Source organism: Protopterus annectens, chromosome 7.part0, assembly GCF_019279795.1.
Source record: "Protopterus annectens isolate FY-2018-M chromosome 7.part0, PAN1.0, whole genome shotgun sequence".
NCBI lineage: Eukaryota > Metazoa > Chordata > Ceratodontiformes > Protopteridae > Protopterus > Protopterus annectens.
In genome coordinates, this window is record NC_056739.1 from 1631078174 (window position 1) to 1631095034 (window position 16861).

A 16861-nucleotide genomic window follows, 5' to 3' on the forward strand; every position below is an offset into this window, starting at 1 on the left:
ATGCTACCTCTGGACAGATGAAAAAGAAGCAAAAGAGAACAACGGTAATACAGAACTGGACTGCCATAGCCATGTACTGTTTTTTATTGCTTACTCTAATTTTTTTTTTTTCACACCTTGTATGGTCTGGTAAGGAAGGGTGAATTCCAATTAAAGAAACTTCATGCCATATGACAGAAAATCCTAGCATAACCCATAATTAATCGTAATATATTGATATACAATTGTGTTTTCAGTATTTGCTAGTTAGCTGTACTTTATTTTTATTGTTTATTTTCATACATGTGTAAAAAGAAGTTCTTTCTGTCAGTGTTTTCTATATGATTTACTGTTTAGATATTTTTAAAAATGGAGTGAGATTAAGCAAGTTTCTTTCCAGAGATATTTTAGTCATAGTTTTGTTTTGCAATAAGGATAAATTACACCCTACATCCCTTATGATTAAATGATAAACATCTTATCATACACAAACCAAAATTTCTGCAGGACACGCTCAATACTCTTAACACAATAGTAAAATCCTGGAACTCTCTCCACATTTTCAAAACTACTTTTAAACATTCCTAATCCCTGCCTCTGTTCATTTTGTACACCAGGTAGTCCCATTCTATATTCATTTTTCACTCCACATTAATCTTCTAACCAGCTTCATCTCTCGTCTCTCATTCTTACAACCAGCATCTCCCCTTTACTTCCTCCAGCTATAATCATTTTTCTGACCTTCTATCCCTCTCCCCTACCTTACTACCACCTCCATTTCCACTCATGAAAATTTTACTCACTTGCTAGGATACCAAGGTACATATCCTTCAAATCTTAATTTATAAATATATATTTCTCTTAACTTTGCATATACTGTCTCCTTTCTTATATACACAAACTTCTTTCTTTACTAGCAAATCTTTCCTCTCTGTCTCTCTCTCTCTCTCATCTGAAACTCTTTCCCAAATGATTACTAATCCTTTTATAAATTAACCACTGTCTTTCTTCGTTTCGTTTAAATACATGTATTTCGTCTACTTATCTCAACTTTGCTTCCATCTTTCTCTTCATCTATTGTAATTTAAACAAATTAAACTTAGTTCTCTCATTAGATTTATTTATTTATTTTATCTTACATTTGTTGACCGGGCTAGTCTAACTGGATATATGTCCATTTTCAGTAGAGGCCCGGGGAGAAAAGCTCCAAGCATCAGCAGTGACAAAGCATACAATATATACGAATAGTAAAATGAGTTACAGTACATTGTTTAAACTGTAGGTAAGATAAACTTGTACAGAGTCCTTTAGTAGGTTTTAGCTAAGATCAAATACAGGGATCAACATTTGAGAGATAAAGATAAATAGAGAATTGTTTTTTTCTTTTAGTACTAAGAAGGAAATCTTTATTACAGGTAGGCAACATAGAACAGTAGAGTAGAGAAGTATAGGGAGATCAAGAAGGGGACTGAGATATCAGTCAGGGTTAGAGTCAATAAGATAATCTTATTTATCTCCTCCTGTATTATATTATATTATACTTGTAAAAATGACAACCTTTACAATTTTGCTATTTTATATTGTGGTTGTATAAGTGAAAATCATACCAAATGTTTATATTTGCTGCAGTCTACGTTTTTATTTTCATGTAATATTTTGAAACTTTTCTTCGCAGGCCTCAGGTGAGTCCAGGTTATTCATAAAAACTGAGAACCAACAGGTAAAACAATAAAACAAGTGATATATGGACTGGAAGACATGGAACTAAGCACTGTGTAATATAAAATAGTTTAATTTGAGCACTTTCGTCTGATAATAAGGTTTACTATCAAATGACTGAAAACCAAAAGACTGAATCCCAAAAAAGACTGAAAATTCAAAACACTGAATGATGGAATTTGCCCCTTTTCCACTGCTGTGAGATCTTGGAATTGTTATATATAGTTAGAAGGGGGTGGGGGTGGGGTCGCAGCCCCCCTCCCCCACATGAGGGGAGCAGGGGGCTTGCCTCTTGCATTTAAAATGTATTCAGTATTTTGAATTTTCAGTGTTTTGGGGATTCAGTCTTTTGGTTTTCAGTCATTTGATGGTAAACCCAGAAAGAATAAACATTTAACAACCCTCCTAATTATATTACATGATAAAATCAAACAATTAAATCAAAATGTTCTTGAAAAACATATGAGTGTTACATTTTTATAAGAGGAGAATGTACAGAACAGTCTAACAATTACATAAACCATTTAACAAATGTAAAATAACTTCAAAATGTTTCATACTACATAAGAATGCAATTTTAAAACACTGGCAATTGAAATATTATCATTCAGATCAGGATCTTCTTCTTCTTTTGGCTGCACCCATTAGGGGTTACCACAGCAGATCAACTGTTTCCATTTCTTCCTGTCTTCTGCACACCAACCACCTGCATGTCCTCTCTCACCACATCCATAAACCTTATCTTAGACCTTCCTCTTTTCCTGTTACCTGGCATCTTCATCCTTAGCATCTTTTTCCCAATATACTCTGCATTCCTCCTCCGCACATGTCCAAACCAACATAATCTTGCCTCTCTGGCTTTGTCTCCAAACCTTACAACCTGGGCTGTCTCTCTAATATACTTATTCCTAATCCTGTCCATCCTCTTCACACCCAGTGCAAATCTTAACATCTTCAGCTCTGCCACGTCAAGCTCTGACTCCTGCCTTTTAGTCAGTGCCACTGTCTCCAACCCATATAACATAGCTGGTCTCACTACCCTCTAGTAGACCTTCCCTTTCACTCTTACTGGTACTCATCTGTCACAAATCACTTCTGACACTCTTCTCCACCCACTCCATCCTGCCTGTACTCTCTTCTTCACCTCTCTTCCACACTCACCATTACTCTGAACTGTTGATCCCATGTACTTAAACTCATCCACCTTCGCCACCTCTACTCCCTGAATCCTCACCATTCCTCCATCCTCCCTCTCATTCACACACATATATTCTGTCTTAGTCCTGCTGACCTTCATTCCTCTTCTCTCTAGAGCATATCTCCACCTCTCCAGGGTCACCTCTACCTGTTCCCTACTCTCACTACAAATCGCAATGTCACAATGTCATTCAAATTAGGATAGTTATATGAATTCAACTTAATCTGCTATTTAATTCCTTCAGTTCAATCACATCATTCCAAGGACCCCCTCTCACATTTTTATTTACTATATCAATCCCCATGAAGCCAAAAGCATGCTCAGGATAATTGCTAACATGTTTTGCAAGTGCATTGTTTTTGATTTGTTTCCTTATATCCAGAATATGTTCATAAATATGCTCTTTAAATTTCTCTGGGTTTTGCCCACATAAAAACACTGCATTTGTGGCAAAGAGCCAAACAGATAATACCAGTAGTGTTCCAGTTACAATGAAAAGAAGTTCTGAGTAAAACACCATTCAAGTTCAATTCTTTTTGTACTAATATATACTTACATTGGCTGCAGGGAATCACACCTATAAGTTTCAGTTTTCTAAGAAGAAATATTATGAGCCCCTTCATTAGTAACTTCTAAGATTTGTTTGAATGTTCTACATCTCCTAAAATCTACAGTCGGGGTGTTAACTATGTTGTCAACATAACCTTCAAAACAAGAAAAAAGGTTCCAGTTTTTTTTCAGAATCTCAAGTATAAAAGTGTAGTCCAATGTATATGTGGTAACAAAAGACAGAGAAAAGCCTTGTTATTTACTTCCCCCTTTACCCAAGGAATTCAAGTTGTCACCTTCATATAAGACTTGTATTGATCACTTAACCATTTTTCAGTAACCTCATGTTGAACTTTACATATCAAAGAATGGGGGTAGCCAAAGGACTCAAACATATCAGCCAAAAAGCAGCCTCAGACTGAAAAGTATCATCCTCAGTAATCATTCTAGTTAACTGAACAAATTGCCCTTTTATAACCCCTTTTTTGATGTTCAGGATGGCAACTGTTATAACGCAAAAGACTGTTGGAACAGATAGATTCCCTGTAGCTATTACTATTAAATCTCTGTTTAGAAATGTCCTTTGATCTATGAATGTCCAGATAGGTAATATCTGTATGACTGCTCTTAGATGTTAACCTCAAAAAAGAAGTAGTGTTGCTCAAACTATCTACAAATATTTCAAAATCTTCCAAAGATCTATTCCAGACAATAAATACATCATCCAAAAAGCAGGCTTACAATAGCGGAGGTGGCAGACCATTATATTGTAGTACCAGCTGAATCAAGGGAAGACCCTGAGTGCTAAAATGTAAATTTAGAGAAATGTGCAACCCCAAGACAAATGTTACATTAGAGAGGCACTTATTTTATACAAGAGACCAAAAGCCAGGTGAAACGTTTGCAGCTTATACCACTGACTTGAGAAATAAAGCCAAGACTTGCAGATTTGGTGACTTGAAAGATGAGTTAAATACAGGACAGGACAGTGTGAATAGTGCTGCAGTGGAAAAGATTTTGCTTTGTGACAGTGATTTAACGTTGAGCAAATCTGTAGAGGTTTGTCAAATCCATGAGCTCATAGAAAGGCACACAAGTATGCTTACAAGTGATAAGAGCATGGTTTCAGCAGCCAAAGCAAACATAGATAGCATACAACACTTGGCAAGCAGAAACAGGCCTAAGCGCATGGCAGCAGCAACTCCCTGTGGGTGTGGCAGAGAACCTGGAGCTTTCTAGCAAGTTTCAAGACTAGCTCAGTAAAAAGGCATGCTCAGTGCAGTAAAATAAGTGAATCAACAAAACCCAGGTCAAATCTTATTGTTAACTGTCGTGATTGTGGAGCCAGCCATGAGTCTAAAAGAGAGAAGTGCTTAGCATTTGGTCGGCAATGCCACAAGTGTAAGAAATGGAACCATTTTCCAAAGTTTTGTAAGTCAAGCAAGCCTCATTCAGTTATCAAGAAAGGTCACTCAATAATGCAGGTTGATCATGTAGGAAGCTGCAAACCTACTTTCTATGTAGATGGTGTATCAGTGATCGGTGAAAAGGTTAATGCAGTACATTTGTTGGCAAAGAATGAATTATTTTGTACTGTCATGATCAATGGTAAGCCCACGAAGCTCAAAGCAGACACTGGTTCAAAGTGTAATGTAATGTCAGCAGAAACATTTACTAAAGTGAGAGCTGGTGAGCAACTTAATTTGGGCAATAGTTCGAAGCTTGTTGCTTATGGAGGTGAAGAGTTTCAAATTGAAGGCTCAGTAGTGCTTTCATGCTATTCGTCTGGGAAAAGTTACAGCTTGCAATTTTATGTAGTCAGAAGGCCTGTGCAGTCATTATTAGGTCTCATAGGCAATTTGAGAATAAAACTTTATCTTTTACCAAAGAAGTACATCATGTAAGCACATGTCCCAGTTTCTGCTTTACTGATGCTGTTTTCTCAGAGTATGCTAATGTGTTCGACGACAAAAGTTAGGCAAACTTCCAGTTGTGGACTCCATGAAAGTAAACCCAGAGGTCAGTCCAGTGATCAGACCAGAAAGAACAGTTACAATAGTTATGCAGGACAAAGTCAAAGTCCAGTTTGACAAAATGGTGCAGTGTGGTGTGATTTGTCCAGTCACAGAACCAACTGAGAAGGTATCAACCATCGTAGCTGCTCATAAGAAGAATTCAGATGAAATCAGAATATGCATTGACCCAAGACACTTAAACAAGGCATTAAAGCAACCTCATCATCCTATGCATACAGTCGAGGAGAGTACAACTGTCATGCCAAATGCCACAGTTTTTTCTGTCTTAGATGCAAAGACTTCATTTCGGCAGAGTAATGCTTGATCGCAAATCTTCACTACTGACTACATTCAGTACCCCATTTGGTAGATACAGATTCATCAGGATGTCTTTTGGAATAAATTCTACCAGTGAAGTCTTTCAGCGTACAATGGAGCAAATTTTCTCCGGCTACCCATCTGCAATAATAGTTGATGATTTACTGGTTGGAGGTAATGGTGAAGCAGAGCATGACAGACACCTCAGGAAAGTTCCGGACAGAGCGTGTGAAGTTAATTTAAAGCTCAGTTCTTTGAAGTGCAAATTCAGACTACCAGAAGTTACTTATGTAGGTCATTTGTTTACCAGTACAGGCTTATGAACAGATCCTGCTAAACAAACAGCCATTCTTGAGATGCCAGCTTCAGACAATGTCCAAGATCTACAGTGTTTTCTTAGTATGGTTATCTAGTTGGGCAAATTTATCCCTGACTTTAGTGAGTTAGCAGCACCTTTAAGAGAGCTGACATGCAAAAATGTTGCATGGTCATGATTAGAACAACTCCAGAGACCATTTGATAATCTCAAACAGCAAACTGCTAACCCGCCTACATTAAGATACTATGATATCCACAAACCAGTAGTAATTTCCTGTGATGCTTCAAAGTTTGGTCTTGCTGCAGTTCTTCAAGAGGGCAGACCTGTTGTCTATGCATCTAGAACTCTTATAAAAACTGATATGCAGTATACTCAAATTGAGAAGGAACTTTTGGCAGTTGTGTTCGCATGTTCGAAGTTCAATAATTATATTTATGGCTGAGCAACCAGATAAAAACTGACCAACAACCTTTAGTAACTGTTTAAAAGAAGCCAATGCATTCTGCTCCAGCAAGACTACAAAAAATGATACTCAAATTTCAAAAGGACAATTTCAAAATGGCCTATACAAAAGGTAAACGTCTTTATCTAGCTGATACATTATCCAGATTGCGCAGAAAAACTATGGAACAGCTTGATGCAGAGAATTTTGACTTTGATGTCATGGAAGTGTCAATTTTTCTACCATGAGACTTGATGAGCTAAGATATCATACAAAGACTGATCCAATTTTGCAAAAGCTCAACCACTTCATCAATGTAGGATGGCCATCAAAGCAATCCTGTGTACTGCCAGAAGTACAACCTTACTTTCCCTGCAGAGATGAGATGCTGATGGAAGATGGTATTATTTTCAAAGGTTCAAAAGTTGTTGTTCCTATTTCTTTACAGTGAGAATACATTCAGATTTTGCATCGTGGTCACCCAGGTTCCGATTCTAAGAAAAGAAGGGAGAAGGACTAGTATTTTGGCCTTCTCTAGCAAAAAACATTGATAAAGTGCTTTCTTCTTGTTCAGTGTGCAACAGTACTAAGCCGCATTTGCAAAAAGAGCCAAATTCCTGAACTACTTTGGCTAACAGTAGCAAATGACATATTTGAGTGGAACAGTCAACATTACTTAGTGTTGGTAGACTCTTATTCGAATTGGTTTGAGATGTGTTGGTAGACTCTTTCTCAAATTGCTTTGAGATCGATTTGCTACCTAACCTAACGTCCAGTGCTGTTATTACTAAGATGAAAAGTCATTTCTCAGTCCATGGAATTCCACCCAAAGTTATTTCTGATAACGTTTCTCAATTTACCAGTCAATTGTTTCAGAGATTTGCTAAAGAGTGGGACTTTATCCATGTTACTAGCAGTCCCGAATATCCTCAGTCAAACAGCTTTGCTGAATGCACAGTACAGATTGCAAAGTAATTACTGGAGAGGTCAAAGCGTGACAATACCGATATCTTCTTGAGAAGTGTTATTTGCACTTAATGGTATAAGAGTTTGAAGTTTTGCTGTTAATTTTTACTGCAGAAGTTATTTTTTTTTATTTTAATAAATCAGCCTGTGTACTAAACTGAGTGAATTCATCTGGCCTGGAACTTGTGGTGTGAGATCTTCTTGAATTTACTTAATCTCAGAAATATACCCCATGACAATCTACTTGGCTCACCTGAGACTTCTATTTAGGCAAACCAAAACAACCTTGCCTATTAGTTCTAGTTTGTTGGTGCCTAATGCTAAAAACAACAGAGCAAACAAAGCCCAAGTTTTAAGGAATCTTTCTTCTCAGAAGTCCAGCTATGATAAAATGAGGAGATTTCTTCATCCATTAAAAGGAGAGACACTGAGGATGCAAATGGCAAAAGGCTTTGATTGAATTGGTCAAGTGAGAGGTATATGTACCGAGCTGAGATCCTACTTAATGGAATCTGACGGTATAGAGTACAGGAGAAACTGCAGACATCTTCTTCTTGTATCAGAAATTATATCGCAGCATCATAGCTGTGATACAGACTCCAGATCTCAGAGCAACCCTGACAATGTTGGTACCGAAGAACATGTCACAGTATCCATTCCCATTTCTGATGAGGTCCCCGTTGTCTCAAAAGTTGAACATTCCTTGAAGATAGTCCCCGTTGCTAGATCCAATTCTGACTTTAATGTTACATGGTCAGGTCCAGACGTACTGTAAAATACACAGCAACTTGGACACAATTGTTTTATATGTGTCTGATTTTGTATGACTGCATGTCATATAATTAGTTCTGCATAACTGCATGTCAAAAGATCATTCTGTAAATTGCAAGTCATTGAATACTATCATTTTGTATATGGACTATTTCTCAGAGAGGAGGATGTAGATCAGAGCGTGTGTATATACCGTTAAGAAGCATTTCCAGATGTAGTATGTGCATATAAATACTGAGCATGTGCAGGCAGCAGTGCTATTTTGAGAGAACAGTGTTAACATGTATGAATGTGGTAGTCAATCTGTTTATAAGTTTGTTTAAGTTTAAGTTACAAAGCCTCATTCCTGATGTCTATGCATGTAATAAAACTGCTAGAACAGAACCCACGATGTTCATCTGTTTTATCCAGACCAGACGACTGACACTATCTATTTTGAATAAATGCATTTTTTGGAGTTATGGAACAACCCAACTGTGACGATTCAGTTATATTTGTTTTACCTGTGTTGTACGTGTACAATACACAAGAAGAAATAACCAAAGCCTTGAAAGCAGTTCTGTGAGGCATTCACCAAAATGGTTGATCTTACAGACTTTAGTCTTACAGCAGGGTAAAAATTCTTTGAAGTTGAATACACAGGTTCCAGTTTGAGATGTCAATGATGAAAGTTGAAAAGATGAAAAAAAACACATCCTTCAATACTGAGTAGAACAATTCCATAGAACAATACTCAAAACTGAAGAAATCACAAAGATTAACTAAAGTCAGTATTCATCATAACTGTATGCACTTACATCAAGTTGTACCTGCAGCAGGTAAGAACTCTTCTAACAGTCATGAGCAGATCGGTTACACCCTCTCTGAAAGGAGTCTTTCTTTTTTTTGGCTTTGTTTGTGTGCCCTCCAGCTGACCATCAGCTGATCTCTAAGTTGTTCCTATAGTTCCTTTCACCCTAATGTCCCCAGTACTACCTCCAGGGGTGGGGACTGCACCAGTGGTGGGTCAGGAAGGGGGGGGGGTTGATTCAGAATGCATCAACCAGTAGCACCACATACACTGTCCTGCATGCTACTGAATTTTTTTGTTCGCCTTAATTGGGTATAGCAATTAATGTCATGTGCATCAGTGCACATAATGTCAGTAAGCTCCACCCCCCTGCTTCAATGCCAAGATGCTAACAGCAATCTGTTTCACTACTTTGGTACTCATCACCAAAGTCATGTCTAATTTTGGTCAGAAACCATTCCCTCCCTTTTGCAGTGGGCAAGCTGGCAATAAGCTGCTCACTACCCACCCCAGCTCCTCCACTGACCAACCCACTAGTCAAACTCAGGTCATTTGGGTTGTAGTCAGGACTCTGTCCTAGCTGGAGACTCTGTGAGGTAGTCTTACTGGAAACAGATTTCTTAACTCAAAACTCCCTCTATAACTGTCTTGCCAAAGGACTTCCTCACTCTAAATCCATATCTAGCTCCACGGCACCCCCCACCACACCACCCACTGCCCCTATCCTGGTCTACCTACATTAAATAAACAGTGAAAAAGTGCCCCTGCTAGAGCGGTGCCCTAGGCGACCACCTAGTTGGCCTATGCCTAAGGCTGGCTATGCCATGACACAAAAGGAAATGAAGATTTGCAGATGTTCTGTTTATATGCCCTACAGTCTTCTCATCATGTGGTGAAGGCCACTAAATATCTAAAGGTCAGCTGTGAAAGGTACTGAATTGTAGTTGTCTGTAAACACCAATATTTTATAAAAATTATTTGCTTTTTTTCAGTCACCCAAAGAAAAAAATGTCTTACCTGTGTGCCCTTGTAGCATGAAATCTGAAGTCACTTGTTCAGTCATGTTAACATGAAACAAATCATTACCCTAAACCACTGTGTATTATTTTGTGTTAGGTACAGGCATTTCATTTTAATGCTGAGCCAGACTAACCTCACAAAATGATGTGCAGTCATACCAAATGCAAGGATAATCTGAAGAAATGCTAGACATATGAAGTATGGCTTTTAGCAGCTTGTAGTCCTAACTCTCTGCACTGTACTATCAAATGCCCTGTCCTTCTATGAGTTCCCATCATTTCTATTTTTAAAGGAAAATAATGTCAGAATAATCCAACACACATAATTCTCCCCATTTTCACTGGTACAGTTTAACTGTCTGTTTTGTCTTTCAGACATTATTTATTCTTGTATTTATTTTTAGTAAGGTTCAGTTCAACATTGCAGCCCCTGACATTCACTATTGGTTTTGTAGCTATTGCTCTGTTAATTGAACTCAGGTTGCTAGTTAAAATGGATCACATTATTTCAATATTTCAATGGGTCTAGATAATTAGCAAATATAAGCAGCTAGACAGAGAAGTATATATATATATATATATATATATATATATATATATATATATATATACACATATAAATTACAGTGAATTAATGACAACACACTTGGCAAAACACTTATCTTACAATGGAAACAAATGCTCATGAAACAAATCAAACAGATCATGCAGAAATTATTATATGTGCATAAGTTTAACTGGCCTACAAAAATACTATCTGCTCTCTGTCAAACAGCACAGATTCTGGGCTGGTAAGAGCACAATGACTTCTATAGGGACTCTAACTGAAAACATCATAGCTAATATGGATAAAGGAAATCTTACTGGAGCTCTTTTTATTGACTTAACCATGCCTTTGAAGTAGTCTTTCGGCTTCTCCCATTAGGGGTCACCACAGTGGATCACCAGTCCGCAGATTGATTGGCAGTGAAGTTTTTATAGTGTCAAGTTGCCAGACCGGCGCCCAGCCTTCACAGAAAGCACAATCACACACACACACACACACACACACACACACACACACACACACACACACACACACACACACATACTACTGCACATCTTTAAAGCTCCTTTAATTGCAGGGAGGACCTGTTGAATCTGCAAAGAAGGTGCTCTAGCCGAGAATTTAACCAGTGAACCTCTAGCTGTGAAGCAACAACGTTAACCGCTGGACCGCCATGGCCAACATGAAATGCCTTTGAAATGGTCATCCACTCAGTTTTATTTTTCTGTCTGCATCACTTTGGAAACAGCCCTGATGCCACTGCATGGTATAAAGACTTTCTATCCAACTATTCATTCTTGATAAATATAGGTCCTAGTCTTTCCAGCAGTTCCCTCATTCTCCTACAGGGCTCCAGTATAGCACCTCTTCTGTTTTCAATAGTCATTAGCAGACTAACAATAGACCTGTCTCATTTACCACTACATACATATAGATGACATGGTCATCTATTGATCTAATCCTTAACATTATACAATTAAAACCCAACTTCTAAATGACCTTCTTCAGCCACAATATTGGCTAAACTCCAAGAAACTACTGCTTATTGCAAAAAAAAAAAAAAAAAAACAAAGTCAATGTTTTTTGGCATCAATAAAATATTATCAAAATCTCCCTAATCGATTGTGATAACAATCCCATTAAACTCAGTGTTTCCTTTTGATATCTGGGTATCTGGCAAGACTAATTGTTAAATTTCCAAGAACACATAGAAAACTCTTCTAGGCCAGCACAATATCTCAGTTACTCACATACAGCTAGAGCTGTTATAAGAAAAGGCATCCTTCTTGCTCAATTTGAGTATGGTGTCCCCTTGTTTGCAACTGCTAAAAACGCTGCCATTCTTCAGACCCTGTCCAATAAAATATGCTGATATGTAACTCACCATGGAATGAACACCACTGCTTTACTCTTTCAAAGGCTACATGGCTTTCAGTACAGGCCTAGTGAAATCTTCTTGGTTCTTTACTCTTCCAAACAGTTTACTGTCTCTCAAACCTATAAACCAAGAAGCCAATCCGGAGCCAGTTTTTCCCTACAGACCCCTGCTTCCAGAGTGCACTCTGCTTCTCTGTTATGGCCCCAAACCTATGGCAGTCACTTCCTTCTGATTTAACTGATCACACAGACTAGTCTTTATTCAGGCTGCAGTTCAAACAATACTTACTAAATTAATTTGACTACAACTCCATCTACTAAAGGAAGTCACCTAAACTCATAACTCTACCTGTGTAGTACCTTTACTTACCACATACCTAATCCGCCTGATTAATTCACTCATCCTAAACTGTGATTCAGTTTACCACACCATTATTGCTCTGACCCACTATACATAATCTAGTCTCCTCTTTTATTTTGCTAGCCTCTTTTAACTTTCCTAACCCCTCTGCTATTCCCCTATCACCACCTCTTCTACTCCACCCACATTGACTCTATTCTCCCTTTTCTATTCCACTTATGTAACTGCACAAACATTTGGTTTGTTAGGGCTTATATGTATATATTGCTTGCCAGATTTTCTATGCTTATTCATAGATGTAAACCACTGTCACTTGAATACTGTAAATTGTTTTGTTATATTATGATGCAAACTAGACTGAGCCTGTAACTGGTCATTGCTTGAGTTTGTGTTCTAGCTGGGTAAACAAATTTAAATGAAATAAATAACTAGAATAAATAAGAATTTTTTTTAAAGTATCTACATTGAATGTGTGTAACTTAGAGCATACTCACACATCACAGATAAAGATGTGATCTTGTTGTTGTCCCGAGCTATCTTCCTATACAATAGCAGAAACAGATGTGACTGTATATCTGTTATGTATAATATAAGCAGAACCTCGTTGTCTTAAACTGTAGTCTTATGTATGTGAACCATACGAACACTATATTCCAATACAACTTTACAGCCCAATATACTTGGAAATGGTCATGACTAGATGTTGTAAAATGTATTTGTTATGGTATGTGTATTTTTCCTCAGGCTAAGATGGTGGCCTGTGAGTTCAGTACAGACATATTTCCACTGGGGTATGGTTCAGTGTGTGAAGTACAAACAAGATATGATGTCTTTTAGCAGTATTTTCCTTCCAGTATTGCTAATACTTACTGTTACGCCCAGAGTCTTGTGCTTCTGCGTGTCTTTTCTAAATATACTGTAAGAATGTGTTTCTTCATAGGTTTTTCAAATGCAATGACATCTTCTCCTTGTCCTGTCCCGACACCTTGTTTTACAAAAGACAGAATCAGACAGAAAAACAGCATCAGTGTCAGTTTATATAAGACAGTCTCAAGTCAAGTGACTGAGAATGAAAACTTAACTGCAAGACATATTCCTATTACCAATAGACATGTTGGTTTCCTTCTAAATCTACAACAGTAAAACAAAAAGTAAATAGTGTCAGTGCTGCAAAATACAACAGGTCCATGATTTCTGGTAGCTAGAGTGTAGATATTTATGCCATTAACAGAATTTATATTTGCAATGTCATGGAATTTAAACAGTGTCAAAAATGCAACTCATTTAGTGAATGATATAAAAAAGTTAAAATTAATGTAAGTAGTATAACTTTATGCCATCCTACAGCTGCTGCTATACGGAGTGTTGCCAGCACTAACAGAAGCCAAAGAAGACAAATCTTGATAAAAATTGCTTCCTTGTAGTTTAGTGTTTATTATCATTTCTTGTAGGTGTGCTACTAACAATTCAAAGCAGTATACCTCAGATTTTATTGCGAATGTCAGTGTTGGATTCATTTCCACATAGTGTCTGTACATGGAGGATAAAATTGGTGGCAGGAGCAAGGTTGTTGTAAGAACTGGCTGATGCCACAGGAAATCCCTCCACTGAAAAAGAAAGCACTTCTCTTCCTTTGAATATAACACCCAGTGTGAACTACTAAAGCTGCAAGGGCAGGTAAGTAGACGGATATTATTCAATGGCTGGGAAAATACTATCAGCATTAACACGAGTACGCCCTATGCAAAATGTCAATCAATGTTTAGGAAGCTGAATACTTATTTTGGTCCTGAGAGCTTATGGACTGTTAATTTGAAAAGAAAAGAGGTAAAGGAAATATTTTAACTTATCAGTGTATACCTGTGTAGCAAGCTGATTTAGTCAGATGTGGCAAGTCCATATTTTGCACTGGAAGTCATGCAATAGAAGAAGATGCATCAACAATAGGTTTTAGTAGGTATGATGTGATCCCTATAGCAGACACAAAGTTATGAAAAGGTTCATTTAGTATAGTGATTGCTTTTAATCTTATATGAAATGTAGTTGGGACAGGATTTTATCTAATACCCAATGATAGTGTGTCCAATATTTTAGGTACAGCCATTGTATATAATGGCTCTTCAAGCATTTATTTTTAATAATACTTTCATCCCCTTAGACTTATACAGACTTTTGCTGAAAACATAATTTAGTGTAATGCGTATAGATGCTGGCCACTTGTGTACATTTGAATTATATAATTAAATACAAGTTTAGAGTAACACTTAAAAACAGGCACTCATAAAAAAGGAAAAAATCTACAATATACTAATGATTGTGGGCCAGCTGCTTTAAGGAGCATGTCTACCCTCCCATTCATTCAAACCTTTTTTTAACTGATAACACCTTTATTTAGTTAAAAAAAAAACATTACAAAGCAGTAAATACCTCTTTATTTATTCATTTTTTCCCACTGGCAGAAGACAGACAACCCAAATCCCACAGTGGTTTTGTATAGGAATTTGCTGAGCTTGTCCAAATATCTTAGACTGGATACTGAAATGTTGACAAAGGTCTAACAAGCCTGTGGCATTTGAACTGTTATCCACAGACAACTGAGCATGTCAGTCATGAAGCTCATAGGCAACAATGCAGGAGGATTGTAATGTTAAGCTATTATTCAGACAGAATAACCAACATTTGTAAAAACGCTCTACATGTTTTGCAAAAGACATTTTAGCAGTGTACATTTAATACAGATCATAGCAGCTATAGTAAGCAAATTAAAAGACAAAAGTACCATAAATTATGGCATCTAGGCTTTGCCATAATTGGAGGACAAAATGTGGTATTGGAGAAAGAAGAATAAGTAGACATATGACATCATATCAGTCAACCATCCACAGCAGGCCATTTTGGGGTATGTCAACTTACAACAAATTATAACATGGATAAAACTAGTGAGTGAATCAACAGCTGGGTCTTAATTGTGATAACTATTCTTATAACCCTTGTGGAATGAGACCCGGCCATGGAAAATAGTATGAAGTGAAAACTGCAAAACAGTAGGATAGAAAGTATACAGCCAGAACAAAGAGCAAGATAATGCCAGAAAAAAAAAAAACACAAAAAAAAACAAGGAAAAATAACACTAACAGACACCCCTCCCCCAAATGTATACCACCCAAGATTCATTATAAAATATCTAAAATATTTCACACACTGCTGATAATACCTTATCAGCAGTTCATCAAAATAATTTACATGTTGGGACTGAAAATGATGATAAACAATAATCCTAACTATTTTTAATACAGAAACACTCTGTTGGGTGAAAAAAGACTGTCAGAAAGTTAACTTTGTCAGAAAAAGAACCTTCTGAAGGCAACAATGCTAACAGAGAGGAAATGTGGGACTGTTCTTAAAATAATAATGCTCAGTATGATTAACACTCTTGCAAGACTGACACACACACATTAACTAGAACTATTGTTTTTTTTTTTTACAAAATTGTACTTAAACTGCATAGAACTTGTGTGTAAATAAATCAACCCTACACACACACACACACACACACACACACACACACACACACACACACACACATTGATTAAATTACACTAACCACCTACATGGACTGTTGCATGAGTTAGTAATTGGTGGCATGAGGGACGTAAATGTGCATACCAAACTATTCTTAATTACAGGTTCTACAGGACAGTGTTTAGTATTTCTGAAAATGTGCAGACATTTGCAAACAACAGGTCACCCTCAACAATCTTTCCTTATAATAAGCAAAGCACCAACAAGATGAATAAAACAAAACTAACCAAAAAAAAGTTAATAAACAAAGCCCCAATAAACCCCTCAATAAACAATGCTGTATAAAGTTAATTCTGTCTTTATGGTTTTATTCTGATAAAGTCTTATAAAGAAGAAACAAATAAATAAAAACCATTGAATTTTCGTGGCTGTTTCTTCATTCATACAGCTTACAGTAGATGATTTTGTTTTGTTAATCCTTCCTTTCATCCAAGTATTTATTGGGATTCCACTTTAACTTCCTAGACAAGTGCAGTCCTCAGAATTGCATACATTTAAGTGGGACTAAAATAAGGAAATATATATACTAAGCTATAAAAAACTCTGGCAGCTACAAAGGACAAACAGAACTGTCTTAGTGTAAAATATTTTATTCAACGCTTTTGTCAGCCAGAATTCATCAGAAAAACACATGCATCTCACAAACAACCTTCTTAAATACTAAAAAATAGTCTCTGTTAAATTTGAAATTATACATGAGAAAGTTGAACTTAATGTTTGTTATGAAAGATGTTAATATTAAGAAAAGTATACGTAAGCCTTCAGTATATAATCCTACTTTAAAAGTGTTTGAATGTTTTTGTGAGAGGGACATTAGGTCCATGTTAAATAAGAGACCTGTATCTTCTTATTTTAATTTAGATAGAGAGGAAAAAAAGATTTTGATGGATTTTAGGAACAACAACTTGC

At 36.8% G+C, this 16861-nt stretch overlaps 1 protein-coding gene across 1 annotated transcript in view; it reads right to left on the reverse strand.

Moving 5' to 3' along the window:
* BSN (bassoon presynaptic cytomatrix protein) overlaps positions 1 to 16861 on the reverse strand; it is a 2988702-nt gene that overhangs the window by 273728 nt on the left and 2698113 nt on the right. The gene's annotated exons all lie outside the window — the stretch shown is intronic.